This window comes from Hyperolius riggenbachi, chromosome 2 (genome assembly GCF_040937935.1).
Source record: "Hyperolius riggenbachi isolate aHypRig1 chromosome 2, aHypRig1.pri, whole genome shotgun sequence".
Classification (NCBI taxonomy): Eukaryota; Metazoa; Chordata; class Amphibia; order Anura; family Hyperoliidae; genus Hyperolius; species Hyperolius riggenbachi.
In genome coordinates this window covers 109,082,552-109,099,637 of record NC_090647.1, presented here as the reverse complement: position 1 = coordinate 109,099,637, position 17,086 = coordinate 109,082,552, and the positions used below count along the sequence as shown (strand labels likewise).

The 17,086-nt window shown below is 44.1% G+C and overlaps 1 protein-coding gene across 2 annotated transcripts in view; it reads right to left on the bottom strand.

Annotated features, from left to right (window-relative positions):
* LOC137544024 (cyclic AMP-dependent transcription factor ATF-7-like) overlaps nt 1–17,086 on the bottom strand; it is a 176,201-nt gene that overhangs the window by 158,082 nt on the left and 1,033 nt on the right. The window lies entirely within an intron of this gene.

The window sequence follows — 17,086 nt, the reverse complement described above, 5'->3', positions numbered from 1 at the left end:
ATATATATATATATATATATATATATATATATTTATTTATTTATATATATATATATATATATATATATATATATATATATATATATACATACAGATAGATATAGATAGATATATCTATCTATCTCTCTATCTCTCTATATCTCTATATACAGAATTTGCATAATTGTGCACCCCTCAAATTAATAAGATGAATAGGGAGCGCTGGATAAAATATTTTAGGTTATCTATATTTTGAGTGGCAAATATATTACAATACAGTAAATTTACTTAAAGGAATCATCAGGCAGAATAATGTAAATCTGATTTACTTACCTGGGACTTTCTCTAGCCCCTCGCAGCTGTCTGTCCCACACTGACAGCACCGTTCACACCCGCCAGCCCGGGGTGCAGAGGACGACCTTACTGCGCCTGCATGAAGCGCCGCTGTCAATCAAGCCCACTTTGTTCGCGGCGTACTGCGCAGGTGCAGAACTACTGTGTCAGTGCAGTAAGCCGTGGACAACGTGGCTGTGATTGACAGCGGCGCTTGATGCAGGCACAGTAAGGGTGACCTCGAGGTCGTCCACTGCACCATGTGGCGAGAGCGAGACAGCGGCAGGGAGCGGAGGTGACAGTCGGCTGCAAGGGGCTGGAGAAAGCCCCAGGTGAGTAAAGCAGATTTTTCCCTATTCGCCTGATGACTCCTTTAAACTGATAAAGTGCTTTAAACTGATAAAGTGCTTGTCATCCTAAAAATCAGATTTCAACAGCAACTGGTCCGAGTGTATTAAGTGATAAAGATGTTAATCCTGCATTCAAAACTTTTTCTGCTGTTATGATTTGGAGTTATCAGCCCTTTAGTAGTCAGTGCCAAACAGTTGCATGCTGGGGGTTCTTTTTATAATATATTTATCCTCTTCCATTTATTTCCCTGCCTAGCTGCTTATCTGAAACATGATCCCCTGCTCACTTGTGTTTACACGCAAGGCCAAGGTGACTCAGTGATTGGAGAAGAAAAAAAAAAAAGTAAAGGGCAGAAATGACATCAGGATTTTGCCTAAACTGTGGGCAAAAGACATGGTTCCCAGCAAGAACAGAATTCTCTTCATTCACTGAAATCAAAACGTGGACAGTACAATACATGCGTTATATAAGTAGATCAAGTATTTATCTACTTATATATGTGTTTTTTCCCTGGCATAGTATGGCTAATCCTCCTGCTTTAAATTCTAAACTTGCTCTGAGATAAAGGTCTGCTGCAACATAAAGATATAATAATAGTTCACTGAATGTTAGCAGCAGTTGGCCCCCCCTAACATACTAGCAAATATCCTCTGAGCAAATTGTATTCATATTTTCTCAAGCCCCATCTAAACCGTATAATTTTTTTTCCGATTCGATCAGACATGTCCGATCGGGATTCAATTCAATGGCAAATTGAATCGAATCCCGATCGCACATCTCGGATAGAATCGAACAATAAAAATTGTATGGTGTAGATGGGGCTTTACATTTAAATGCTTCTATATTAATAGAGCAAAGAATACTGGATCGCTGGTTTCACTATAGAGGTTATACGTTACGCGCTAAGAGGATATTTCCGATGCAGATCATCAAAAACACAGCAGGAGGCCGGCTTGTGATTTAGTAGTGAAAACCGGGAACTGAGTTTTGTTAACTATGCAAAATTAAACAAAAATATGTCTGATTGAAATGTTTTTCTCCCAATAATGCAGAGCTCAAGGGGGCAATTAAAGAGCAGGAATGCTATGGAGCCATGTGCTAATGTAAACTGTGTTGGGATTGGTGGGCAACCAATCAGATTTCAGCTGAAGTACAAAAGTACAGTCTTTCAACAAAGTTACTAACAAGGGAAATAGCAATTCCTTTTCAAAATAAATGCTATGACTGTGCTAAAAAGGATGGGGTGGGGGGGGGGGGGGGGGGGGGGGTTGAGAGAGAGACACACATATTGGAAACATTTGCGATAGTTAAATGGTTATTACTGTATAGTGCAGTTCTGTAAACAACTACCACAATGCACAAAATGCCTTAACTGATTAAATTAGATACACCCCAAAACCTCGCTGAGCATCAATCCAACAAACCTGGTGGTGGACGCCAATGTGAGGGATATTTGCAACTAGGGTTGCCGCGATTTACCGGTATTACGGTATACCACGGTTTTACAATGCACGGTAATCGCGGTAAGCACTTTTAGGAAATACCGGTTTTTGCTGTATTTCCGTATCCCTCGCCACCGCTCCGGCATTGTCCTGCTCTCCGTCTTCCTCGTTACGAAGGCAAGCTCCCAAAGCTAGTTCCTGATTGCGGGAGGCTTGCGACATGAGTGCAGGAGCTGGGTGGTGATGATACGCGTCCTGTGATGACGCAGCCACGGCTGGAGCGCACACAGAGATCTATTTCCCGGCATATCTGCTTGTATTTTTTTTTTAATTGCGGACTGTACTACAAAGGCAGAGGGGGAGTCACCAGGTCATTCCTGCCAAAATAAATAGGCAAATGAGAAAAGGCTACAGCCCGTTCTCCCTCCTGCTAGATGCATGCAGCCCCCTGCCTCCCCCGACTGCAGAGCTGACATAAACACTGATACAGATCAGTGTTCAAAGGAATGTCCAGCTCTCCTCCCCCCATGAAAATGATGAGCACGCCGCCCGCCCGGGAGAAGGAGCGAGAGACGCACTGCACATGGGGAGCTGAAGCTTAATGACACCAGATGAGCAGTGTTGCTGTGGGAGAGGTGCTGTATTTGAATGCAGCCAGTGTGTATATGTATGGCTTGTGTGTGTGAGATGTGTCTGCCTGATGTATGTGTGTGGGATGTCTGCCTGATGGATGTGTGGATGTCTGCCTGATGGATGGATGGATGTCTGCCTGATGGATGTGAATGTGTGTGTGTGTGTTACTGTATATACTGTACATACAAGTGATGTCTCCCTGATGCATGTCTCTGTGTGATGTCATGTGTCCTCATGCCCACTGCCCCCCCCCCCCCCTGTTCTACTCTGTCCCCCTACTTTTTAAAGAAATCGTCTGCAGTGGCTTAGCACAGGACTTCGCCTAACTCATGTCCGCTCCACCCATTTGCATTTTATTTTTCAGCTCTGGTATCCTTTAAAGGAAACCAGAGACGCAGCATAGTGAAAGTTTTATACATAACTGCGGCTTCCTCCAACCCATCATGCACACAGATCCCTCCCACGCCGCATCCTCAGCCTTTTCTATCGCTGTTACTGAGTCCCGTAACTTTGGCCAGTCACGGCCAGTTTTATGCATGTGCAGTGCGCTCCCTCCATCTCTTGCAGAAAATAGTACTACGCCTACGTAGTATTATTCTCCGCTGCAGAGAACGCACTGCGCATGCTCAGACTGGCCGCGACTGGCTCAAGTTACCGGACTCAATACCAGCGATAGAAAAGGCTGAGGATGGCGGCGTGGGAGGGATCTGTGCGCATGATGGGTTGGAGGAAGCCGCAGTTATGTATAAAACTTTCACTATGCTTTATCTCTGGTAAACTTTAAGGTGTATAGTAAAGTGTACCACCAGCATTTTTGAAGTGGACCTGAACTCAAATGTCCTCCCCTCTGCTCAAAGATATGCAACAGCAATTTCTTTCTTTGTTACAGCTGATACAATCCTAAAATAAATCTGCACAGTCTCTACTTCCTGATTCATGGAAGCAGACATATTAACCTACTGTGCTTTCCAATGGCCTTATTATCTGCCCTCTCTGCCATAGGCAGTCATGTGACACGGGGAGAATGAGATTTACTTTTGGTATTGTTGTTTTTTTTTACATTTAGAAGAGTAAATATTTCAAGTATGACAGGAGGACCCTAACCATTAAGGGTCTAATAAAGAAGAGTTTGTTCAACTTTGACCTTTTCTTATTTTTATAAGGGTAATTGTAATGCGAATAATTGCGTAATACCGTATACCGTCATACCGTGATATTTTTTTTGACGGTTATCATACCGTGAATTTTCATACCGTTGCAACCCTATTTGCAACCACTGGAAACATTAAAGTGGACCTGAGCTCTTGCACTGGACAAAAGGAAAACAGAGAAATGCACCCTGTATGTATTTAGAGAGTTTAGCCTGTGTAATTCCCCCTCATTTTTGTCTAATCCCAAATTGTAATCTGATCCTTCCCCTGTGCCACGACTGCCTATGGCAGATAAACCCATTTGAAAGCACAGGCTGTAAACAATATGTCTGCTTCCATTATTCAGGAAGTAGAAACTGTGCAGATTTATTTTAAGATCTGTATCAGCTGTAACAAAGAAATGTTCTTTATTTAAAAGGTTATTATGCTGTTGTGTATCTTTTAGAGCAGAGAGGGCATTCTGAGTTCAGGTCCACTTTAAAGGACAACTGAAGTGAGATATAGATGGGGCATCCGCATTTCTTTCCATTTAAACAATACCAGTTGCTGGTAGTCTTGCTGCTCTTCATGCATCAGTGTCTAAATCACACACCTGAAACAAGCATGCGGCAAATATAGTCAAACATCTGATCTGCCTAAAAGTAATAAGAGGCAGCGTATCGACAGGACAGCCAGGCCATGCACTGTTCCAGGCTGCGTTCACAGTGGGGCGTTGTGGAGCTGTGTTATAAAGTCTTATAACACTGCTTACCGCACTGCAATGCTAATCCTATGGGACGTTCATATCACACTAATGTGTAGTGTTATGGTAATGCACTGCTGCGTTACCTCTAAACGCACACATTACCAGGTACAGTAAAGCATACTTTTCATTGCCTGTATGCTTTACTGTATGCGACGGTAACAGCATTAATGAGCGTTAACTTTTTTTTGCATTGCGTTGTAATGCTACGTTGCGACTTTAATGTCGCATCACAATGCAACATACCACTGTGAACGTAGCCTCAAAGGAAATAAATATGGCAGCCTCTATATCCCCTTCCACGTCAGTTGTCCTTTGAGGAAAGCAAGAGCTGATTAAAGAATGATCTCAAGGATTGACATAAAACATGTACCAATATCTGGGCACTGACTGCTGATTTTAAAGGTAAACATCTACAGTATGTAGTAAGGATGTGTGCACTCATCCAAATTTTATTGGCCAATGTGTATGAGGGACAACAGTTTTTAAATACTTTAAACAAATTGTTTAGGTACAATTTTGAACGAGTTGTACAATTGGCCAAAAATGCATGCGTGTGCGTATACACACACACACACACACACACACAAAAACGCTGTTACTTGCAAGGACCAGGACTTGATCCCAGGGGTGACTTAGGCTTAATTCTGCAACAGACCCAGCTAGTCTACATGCTAATGAGGCACTCTGTTGCTATTGAGGGGGCGGAGAGACAACAGCGCACAATGGAGAAGGAGGGGTTCAGAGGGGAACATTAACAAAAAAACAAAAGAATACAGTTATAATATCCATAAAGGTTTAAAAAAGAAAGCCTCATCTGTCCTGAAACAAGCACCCGTATTTGGACAGACTAAAAAAAATGAATGAGATTTTTACTCTAATACACCACAGAACTGTAAAAACTGGTCTGATAAACAAGGAGGGTTTAGAATGTCAGCATTGAAGTGGTTAAAATGACCTATTTTTTTAAACAATGCTGCAGTAAGAATATTTCAGGACATGGCCTGTTTAAAAATATTTTACATATGTAGTGTTTTCTATCAGGATGAAACACAATCTGTGCTGTAACCTAGCAATAAAAACAGTTCAGATGGCAGAAGAGACACCTGGCTGTCTGCCACTTGTGATTCTCAATGTATATTCCTGCAAGCCTGACACAAAATGTATTCTTTCCAGAAAGCATTCTTCAGCTGTTCAGTGTCTTACAAACAATGAACAGGAGGATAAACCAGAAGGCTGGTATAGAATACAAGCATGGAATGCTTTCTTACTTTTTTAGTTTTAAAAAGCAAACCTGAACTAAAAATTAAAAAAGTGAAAATAAACACTACGGTCATACTTGCCTCCTGTGTAGACTACTCAATCGCTTTCTCCTCTCCTGCATCCTGTTTGTCCACTGATCAATGGAATTCTCCGTCCTCCATTTTAAAAATGGCGATTACCCCATTACAGCTTCCTGGTCAGCACACTGTTAAACTGTAACAGCACCCACTTGAGACATAGGGAAACATGGACATTACCGGGCACATCATCAGTTGTCCTTTCAGTTATAACTGACAGCAACTGATATATTTTAGTTCCGACAAAATCTCGTCAGAAATGGAAGGAAACTTTTTTACAAGAAAATGATGAGCTTCTGAGAGGAACTGACTAATAACTATGTAATATGCATTTGCAGGTACATCACGTGTTTAATTTAAATAATTTTACTTGGTTCAGGTTCCCTTTAAAAGTAGCCCTTGACCCAACTAAGTACACTGCATTACTGATTTTTTTTTCTAAAAGAGAATGAGAAGGCAGGAGAAGCCTGCTTTTCTGAGACAACTGCTGCATAAATTGTTATCTGGAAGCTGTACTGATCTCATGTTTAGATACTGGGGTGGGGATGAGAGTTTACATAAAAGGAATGCATACTTACCAGGTATATTTTTCTTCTAGGCTCCACATCTTTTATCTTCATTTTTTGGTGTAAAAGGAAGTAACCAATCCTGGGGTCTTCCAGGGGAACGCACTCCACTTAACCCCCTCACATGATCACATTCTCAGCACACCCACTTTCCCTAGCTGTCATCCTGCTCAGCAGAAGTGGGAACAGCTTGCCAGATCTAGCCATTCCCCCATGTGGATCCAGGCTTCCTTATCAGAGCCACCCAAAGACAGCTCCTTTGCCCTCAGCACTGGAACAGAGGACAAGGCAGATATTGCCCAGAAGCTAGGCAGTCCACCACTTTCCATGAGTGTGCAAGGTGATGTCATTATGCATTTGCATGCCCTGTATGGAGGCAGAGATGCAGAGAAAATGGGGGCAATGCTACCCACAGAAAACATTTCAAGCAGGTGGTGCATAAACAGAAAACCAGGGCTGTGCGCCATATGATTTAATATGATATGATTTTAATTTTATTAAGTTATTGCACTAACGACCATATAGTATGATCGCCTTGTACTCACTGATTCCAAAGCTAGCCTAGAAGAGGTCTACCTGGTCCCTCATACTAATTCTAAGCCTATATGAAGTTAATGTTCAGTTAGAACTGGAAAGCAGTAGCACAGCTTCCAGGCTGGTTTGGGATTAGCAAGAAAACTCATTAATTTAGAATGAATGCAGAGTTAATTGTTAGCAAGGGAAGAATTTGAGGAAAATGACAAGTTTCATTAAGCAGTTATTTGCGATTCTTCCGTCCAAGCTAGCTCAATAAAATGGCAGCAAAAGTGGAGCAACTGTCCACAGACATATTTTCATCCTGGTTTTCAATAAAGCACCACTGAGGTAACATGTGACATGAGGAGATGGGCGTGTATGTACAGTGCCAAGCACACACATGACTATGCTGTGCTCCTTTTTTATTTTCTATGCGTGAAAAAGTTAAAAATCAGATATGCAAGTCCGTTGACGGCTATCTACCTCACCTTTCAAAGCGGAGTGACGACCGCGGAGCATGTGGGCTATGTCCTGATGGGATACTTCCGTCTTTCCAAGCCAGTCTGCCTGCCTCTCTTTTCATACCCGGCTATGTATCTTTTACCTATTCACTTCTTTGCAGATCCTAATAGGCTGCTTCCACTTGGTCATTAGTGACTCTGACAGTATTTAAACTGCACTTTTAGTCTGATAGGTTGCACAGTTATTGCATATGCTGAATGATTGTTTGTGTAGCACTATATGCACTTTCATGGTTTCAAATTTTTTTGCACTTTATAATTCTTACTGAACCCGGGTTCATCCACGAGGGGGCTCATTCTCTGAGCCCCCAGTGGTTACAGGTTGTACATCCACTGAGACTGAACATAATAGATTATTATATCTAGCAGGCCCATTATATTAAATATGGCTGGAAATACAATATTATGCTGTGTTTAGATGTTTTTAAATTTTTGTGTATCATTGATATGTGTTTGCAAAGCTTGTAATAAAAATATTTTTTTGATTGATATATATGGTCTGCAGTGGTGCTGTGTATAGGGGTATCTTTTCTCTTTAGTACTATATAACTCTCACTGATAAGTAATTACAGCCATAAAACACTTTCCTGTCACAAAATGGCTTCTGTGAGCAAGAAAAATATAAAAATGGTCAATAGTTCATAGATTTGAGCTCTGGCATACTTCAATGCAGATATCATAGAGCAGAGACAACGAAACAGTAAAAACTTAAACTATATTTAAATATAAAATACAACTAGCGGACATCTAAAAAAGTTATTTTTAGGAGGAGGGTGATAGACACTATTGTTTTTTTTCACCTCGGGTGTCCTTTAACTCATTTCGTACTAATAGGCTCTGGGCCCTGGACCAGGGACTTTTTTTTTCATTTTACACTTCCTGATCCCTGAGATTGGCTCACAGTGATCAGAGGGTCAGGAGCAACCAAGCAGGTATGAGTTTTGCAGCGGTGGGAACGCACTATCGCATCCTGTGCAAAGGAGCAGGCAGCATTAAAGTTAAGCAGCATCAGGTGTAAAGGATAGGTGCGCGGAGAAAAAAAACCAAAACAAAATAAGATCTACTTACTTGGGGCTTCCTCCAGCCCCTGGCAGCCCATCTGTCCCTCGTTGCAGCTTCGGTGTCTAAGGATCCTCTCCGTTGCAGATGCTGACATGCAACAGAGAATGCTCCACGTGGCCTGGAGTGCTCCCTGTTGCAGAACGCTCTAGACCACGTGAGCAGAAGATGCCAATTTGGCAAAGGTCGGCATCTGCAACGGAGGTGATCCCGGAACACCGACGAGGGACAGATTGGCTGCCAGGTGTTTGAGGAAGCCCTAGGTAAATAGATTTTTTTTATTTTTTTTTAAATAAAGGACAACTGAACCGGAAGTGATATGGAGACACGCACCTATAATTAAAGGGAACCTAGACCGAGAAAAAAAACAATATTTGGTGACTGGGCCAGTCGATGGCCACTGCACCTGTGTGGCCCTGGCAATGCACGTACTCTATCACGCTCTCATCGCCGGGAGCGTCCTGGGCATGCGCACTAAGACAAATCTCATACTGCGCATGCGAAGGATGCTCCCATGACAGGAGCGCAATCGAGGATGTGCGCAACCAGGACCATCGACTGGCCCAGGCTCCAAAATCAAAACTCGGCTGCTGTGGGGGATGGGAGGATCGTTATATGACGGTGAGGGCACAGGGAAGCTGCAAGGGGCTGGTAGGAGCCCCAGGTAAGTTAAACTTTAAACAATCAGTTTGGGATCTCTTTAAGCCACCAGGAAATTTGGTTGCAGGGTGAAGCCAAAAAATGGCTTACCCTACTCCTGCACAAGTCCCAGCAACATTACTACTCTCCCTCCAAGCCACCATGGACCCAAGAGGAAAGACATCTGCCAGCTATAGTTAGCGGCTGAATTACGCTGTTTTTATAGTCATTTGGGCTCTGTCTTTTGACAGCACCCAAATTACTGTCTGAGTGCCACTTTAGCCATAATTCCTATTATTCTGCTGATCATTATGATTATTATTATTATCCTGCCACATAGCCGCATCGCACCACGGGTGTCCTGAAACACATGCACGGCAATGGAAGAGTTTCCACCGCGTGCATGTTGTGCGAAGCAGTGTGGAGTGATCCGAGAATCTGCAGCATGCTGCAGATTCTAGCACGGCCGCATCCGCGCGCAGTCGCGTCCCATCTCTTCAATTCACTTCCACATGGGGAGATGCGGAAGTGATGCGGCCGGCGGCGGAAGTGATGCAATGCGATACTTAGTAGTGGAAAAACGAGCCCTAACCGCATTTGTGAGGCACAGCATCGATCTATACCCCCGCTCACCTGTCCCGCCGCTGGTTGGTTGGTTTCTTCAACAGCCCGGAGGCCAGCAGAAGCATGCGACTCTCCATAGGCTGCAGCAGGCCAATTCTCCCTAGCAACAGAGAGACTTTTCATTGGTGCAACCTGAACCAATACGAATTCTCGCTGTTGAGGACACCCATGGGTCTTTTGCAGCCCAATGGAGATTCCCCAGCCACCGGGCTATTTTGAAGGGACCGAGCGGTGGCAATGGGCCGTGTAAGTATAACGTCACAGACGCGATAGGATGCAGGCGAGACGTGCACCGCGGATGCGGCAGCTAACCTAGCAAGAACGGACAGTGTCTGTTCTCAAAGGCTTTCCCTGGACACATTTTCCCGTCCAGGAAAATGTGCCAAGTTGGGACTCTGCGTTCAGTCTTGCGTTCCGCGGCACACGGATCTGTGTACGAGCCGTGTTTTGTAACAAGTGGAAGCAGATCCCATTTTTAACATAGAATACGCTTCATGTGTTGAAGTGGATCTTTAAAAACCTATTTCACAAATATATTTTTAAAGCAAGCGTGAACCAGCCCTAAGCCAGCACCAGTTCAGTAAGGAGTCCTTGGGCTAGACCCCCCGACACCGCTACTGCCTACTGTGCGCACCCTAGTGGCTGCAGCTTAAGCGCTTTGAGTCCGCTAGGAGAAAAGCGCAATATAAATGTTGCAAGTGCATCCTGAATAGCAGAAAAGATAACAACTCCAAACTGTATCTGACAGTCTCAGAGCCAAGAAGCAGATAAAGACTTTCAGCTGCCTCGATTCACCAGACAGAGTAACACAATACAGTGATTGCCCGCCATGTAACACCACTGCGTGTCAAATGCCACATACACATACGGTGTTACCAAACGTTACCATTCAGCAGTTCAGCCGCCCAGGGAAAAGAGGCCTTATTCAGATATGCTGCCTGGATACACTCAAGGAGTGTGTTCAGTTCTACTGAGAGATGACGCCAATAGCACTTGATCATGTCGGTCGTTTAGAGATCCAGGATTCTGGATCATTAAATTACATCATAGGAATAACTGTACTGAAGCTAGATTGTTCATAATCTACTTGGGGACAAAAATCTAGCCTATACTCCAGTGATACATGGTCAAGCATGCCTGTACTCCTGCATAAGGAAGTACAGGAAGAGTAGACAGGGCTAGAACAAATCACTATTCCCTTCTTTTTTATAGCAAAGCACTGTAGATAACAGTTTACAATGCAACCCTACCCTTAGCAAAGACTGGGACATGGATTTGCTTTAGGGCCTATTTCCACTAGCATATTGCATTTCTGTATGTGGATTTACTTATTTTTCCATGAATGTAAACTAAAACTTTTCGTATGCAGCTATGAATACATGGGAAACTGAAGTCTGCACCATACAATTCAATTTTCTGCATCGCACCAAAAAAATGTGCATGCATTGGTTTCAGCTTTGATCTGGAAAATACCAATACGAATTTGGATGTAGAGCAAATTGAGCACCTGGCTGCTCCCAAGTTCAACAAAGCAGATTATTTCCAAAGATGCAGCTTACTGTATTTTTTGGACTATTAGGCGCTCCTGACCATAAGACGCACCTAGGTTTAGAGGACAAAAACCAGGGGAAAAAAATATATTCTAAACCTGGTGCATCCATGGTGAAGGGGCATCTTGTGGATTATGCCCACTTTGTACCTCTTGTGTCCTCCTGTGTATCCCCCATGTGTCCACCTCTGTCCTCCTCTATGCCTCTTTTGTCCCCGTGTCCTCTGCATGGGCACAGTACAGGGAGTCCCCAACATTGCGGGGGGTTGGAGGTTTGTATTGGCAGGCTTTCACAAGTCAGGAACTCCCTTGTATTTGGACTATAAGACGCAGTGACCTTTTCCCCCCCACTTTTGGGGAAGAAAAAGTGAGTCTTATAGTCAAAAAAAAATACAGTAACTCCTGCTGCAGAAGTCAGGATTAGCCAGTGCCAAGCCTCAATAGGAGAAAAGCCTGCACACCACATTTTACTGCCCGTTAACCCATTAGAACCACAAGGATATCCTTCTTGATGTCACCGCTGGTGCTGGGAGCCTCTTATTTGTGGCCGAGCTCCGGCCCATGAATGAGCACAGCCACACTTCACAGGTGCGCTGACATCCCACATCTGCAGTAGCACAAAACCACTCATGCACAGGGGCTCCTGCTACTGCTCAGGCCATCTGGTGCCAGTGCAGTGTGGCCACACTCGTGCACAAACGGGAGCGAGGCGGTGCGAGCCTATTTGACAAGCTTCTGTTGAACAGGTCCAGGGGGTCACGGTGCTGGAACAGCAATCTTGGGGGGGGGGGGGGGCATATTACATGGGTGGGGGATGAAGGAGGAGCTGGATAATCCAGAGGCGTCTAACTTTTTTGTTTTAATCCAAATTGGCCTTCAGGTACACTTTAAAGGCCACTGCAGTTCATTCACTTCTGCATGATGCTGGCATTATGTCCCATGAACTCAAGCACTGACTACTTATCACAGCAAATGTGACACATTTTTGGAGGCTGGTCAAGCTTTCAGTGGATGTTGGGGTCAATGTTGTAGTCATACAGAGATATTAGGCTATGACTGGATAGACAAACCGTTAAGTTCACACACAGTTGTTAAAAGGGCCAAGTAAATGTGCATACACACTACCCTAAACTCTGCTAAGGTGGGCATTTGGGGACTCCTCATCTGACAAACGTGTTTTCGGAGCTGGATTAAAGATCTGGCTCACCAGATCTTTAAACAAAAGCACCAAGAAGGGTAAAGGTGGCCATTGCCATCAGTTTCGACCAACAGATCGATCCCTCTCTGATCAAATCTGATCAGAGAGGGATCGTATGGCTGCCTTTACTGCACAGATTGTAAATTGATTTCAGCATGAAACCGATCACAATCTGCGGAGGTGGTGCGGAGGTGGTGCTCCCCCCCACGCATACATTACCTGCTCCGCCGGCACGTGTCCCCGCTGTCTTCTTCTCAGCTGGGCTCCAGGTTCCAGCTGGCTTCACTTCTTTCTGTCCGGGGAAGTTTAAACAGTAGAGGAGGGTGCTCTACTGTTTAAACTTCCTGCTGGGACAGGAAGAAGTGAAGCCTGCTGGACTCGGACCCCAGCACGGAGACGGAGCAGCGGTGACAGTGGGGATACGCGCCGGCCGGATGAGGTAATGGATTGCCAGTGTATTGCGTCGGTCGTTGGGCATTCGAACTCCCGACCCGCCAGCAATCGATAAAAATCTTCCACACAGACGGCTCGACGGGAACGATTGATTTCGGATTGAAATCAATCATTTGTGTTTGCGCAACGTTTTCACTGCAGATTCGATCACAGTGATTGAATCTGCTGTATATCAGTGGGAAAATCGTTAGGTGTATGGGCCCCTTAAGAAGAAAAATGAGCATTGTTCCTTACCCTTTTCATTGGAAGCCACTCTATTGTGTGCTATGGGATCGTCCCTCCTCCCTTCCCCATAAATACAGTAAGTGGCGCTCTGCCATAACAGAGCAAGACATCTGTACAGCGCTCAGTCTCTCCAATGTCATCTAAGAGCGACAGTAATTGTGCAAGTCTATGCACCCTTAGGCTCAAATTAAAAGCTGGAATAAAATATAAAAAAAAATACTAGATGAGATGCAGGGCATATGAAGGCCAGGTTGCACTAGCAGAAAAAAAAAATACAAAACCTAAGGCAATACTAAACAGGAAAATACTACATTTGTGGACTGGAGAAATACAATATGAACCAGCAGCTAATAAAGGGGCCCATACACTCAGCCGATTTTCTGGCCGACCGATCGATAGATCGATTGCAAATCGGTTGGCCAATCGACCGATTGACGGATTTCCATCGAACTGGCAGGGTGGAAAATTTAGGTCGATCTGATGAGATTGCTTATCAGTTTGCATTGGCCTTAATGGAAATCTGATGGCAAAAAAATGCCATCAGATCGAATTTCAATAGATTTCAAACTGAAATCTTTTGGAATTCTATCCTGGTAAAAAAATGTTCTAAAAACGCATCAGATAGATCATCAGATGCATTTCTTATCTATCTGCTGCCAATCTGACGAGTGTATGGGCACCTTAAGGATAGAAGCTGCCATAGCAAGAAACACAAAGTAACCAGACACAATAAGTAACCATGTAAATAAAACACTGTATCCAAATGATCACTCTAATCTTTGAAGGCACTAGGTGCTGGATCCAATAATCAGTTCAAAAGAAGAAGATCAGCAACACTAAAATCAAGAAACACTAGCTTTATTGTGCCCACACATGCACATTCAGCCTCTGACCGTACATGGAAGATCGTTTCGGGCCCATACAGGGTTCCCTTTGTCAAGGCATAAGGACAGAAGACAATACCAAAGATGAGGGGAAAAAAAGAAGTACATTTAAAAGTAGAGTACAGGAAGGAGTTCATCCAGTGACAGGCAGCAGAATTTAAAAACCATAGTTCAGGAACAGTATTTACATATTATGTACAATCAATAAAACATTGTTTTATATGACCCATGCATAAAGAAGAGGTTTTGTAAACAAAGATCTCCTACTTTGTATTCATAACCCCCTCCTCTTGCAGCCAGGCTTCAGTGGACAGCGCAATAGCTCTTTCAATTTGTGTATTTAGCCCTGTGACCGGCCGATTTACAGCATGTCCGATCTAAGGATCGATTATATGACCGACTTCCATAGAAACGAATGGAAATTGCTAATAAAAATCAATCCTCAGATTGGACATGCAGGAAATAATCGATCGGGCAGGTAAATCGGCCGAAAAATTGTATGGTGTGGACCCAGCATAAGGGCCTATTTCCACGTTGGCCAAAACTGAGTTTCCTCGATTGTGATCTGCACAGAGAAACTACCTATCTTTCTACTGACTTGCTGTTGAGATTAAGCCCTTTGAGAAGGATATGGATTTTTCCTTTTAAAATAATACCAGTTTCCTGACTCTCCTACTGATCCTGTGTCTCTAACGCTTTCAGCCACAGCCCCTGAACAAGCATTCAGATCGGGTGCTCTGACTGAAATCAGACTGGATTAGCTGCATGCTTGTTTCAAGTCTTTGATTTAGCCACTACTGCAGGCAAAGAGGTCAGCAGGACTGCCAGGCAACTGGTATTGTTTAAAAAGAAACATCCACAACCCTCTCAGTTTAGGTTCCCTTTAAGGGGAGAGCTTTTTCAGACTGGCTGAACATGAGCAGGCAGCTGTAAGTCCATAATAATCTATAAACAACTAAAGCAGGCAACTTCACACTGCAAAAAAATATATTTTGTCCAAACCATTTTTGCATGCATTCATATCAAATAAAATAAATGTTGTATAAAATCTACATAGAGTACTTTATTAGAGCTTGAGCTTAAAGTACCCCTGAACTGGGCACATAAAAATAAAAAGTAAACATATATCCCTTACCATGGCGCTGTATTATAACAGCACCTTCCAAATCTCTTAGCACCCCCTGAGTCCCCCCAATCTTTCTTTTTAATTGTTTGACTAGAAAGCTCATTGAATACAGTGAGGGCTCGTTTCCACTATTGAGGTGCGGAATCACCTGGATTCCACCGCTGATGAAATCGCATGCGGATGCGATTTCCCGTGCGTTATTTGCTGCGAATTAGCATGTGAATTCGCATACGTGAGAGTATATGCGATTTTAACCATGTCACTGCCTGTGTGAATTTACATTGGTACCTATGCGAATTCGCGGCAAAAACGCATGGGGAAATCGCATACGATTTCCCTATTAAATACATTGCATGCGATTCGCATGCATTCCACTCGCAGGCGAATTCTGCAGCTCTTTTGTGCGTTTTGTCACCGTTGAAAAAAAAAACGCACCTCAACAACGCTACAGTGGAAACAGGCCCATCCACTTGCATTACATGTGCGAATCCTGCGTTGGACGCATGCGGATTCACGATAGTGAAAAGGAGCCCTAGGATAGTGGAAACGGGCAAGGAGGAAGAGGCAGTCCTCCTTGCCCAGTTCTGCCCAGTCTCCACCCATCCATCCATGCTCTTTGTAGCAGTGCATCCAAGCTCTCAGTGCACAGAGAGAGCTGAGATGTGTGGAAACGCTGACCCTGAAAGCATTTACGAGGTCCACGCCACCTGCCAAAATGGAGGACTAATTTTTCATCCGTGGCCAGCAGAGACCATGAAGGAACAAGACAGGACTTTGCAGAAGGTAAGTATTTGGAAAATACTGGGGGATTTTGGTGCTAGTCTACTTTAGGAGACCCAAAAAGAAACATAGGAAAATTCTACTAACAAGATTGGGGGGACAGCTTCCTCTCGAACTGTTAGGTTTCCAATAGGTTGTAGTAAACTATGCCCACACTATTTGTTCATCACAACACTTTGTGCTGTAATGCTGGGCATTACTGTATGCGCCGGAATCGAGCCGCTGGCTTGATGCCGACGTGGCCCCGCAGGCACTTCCTTATCAGCCGCTCGTTTCTTCCATTGTCTGCCCGCGGGGATCAAGCGCAGAATCGATCCGGAGCGGTGATCGGACAGGTTGGATATTATCAATCGAGCCATCAGCGGCTCGATTGATAAGAACAATCTAGCCGTGTATGCCCAGCATAAAGGCCCATACACACGTCGGACTTTTGCGAACGATGGGTCGTTTGAATGTCCTGTCGTTCAGTCGTCCGCACGCGAAATCGGCGGATCGCTTAAACTCAGTCTTATCACCCGAACGACAGTCTGTACACACGCCCAATTTTGCGTGCGGACGACAGAACGACGGGACGTTCAAACGACCCGTCGTTCGCAAAAGTCCAACGTGTGTATGGGCCTTTATGCTGGGCTAGATTGTTCTTATCAATCGAGCCGCTGATGGCCTTAAGAGGTACTGTCATTATTGAACACATCCCTTAGGTTACCTGCCAGATCCTCTAAAGCAGTGTTCCTCAACCCTGTCCTCCCGGCCCACCAACAGTGCATGGTTTGTGTAAATCAACAGAGGTAATTTATCAGCTCTGCTGCAACACTAATTACCCCACCTGTGTATGTGTGTGGTTGGTTTCCTGCAAAACATGTACTGTCGGTGGGCCTTCAGGACAGGGTTGGAGAACTCTGCTCTAAAGAAGACTAGCATTATTTGTTTTACTACAAGTTTTCTGTACAGTTCAGGAAAAAGTGTAGGATATTT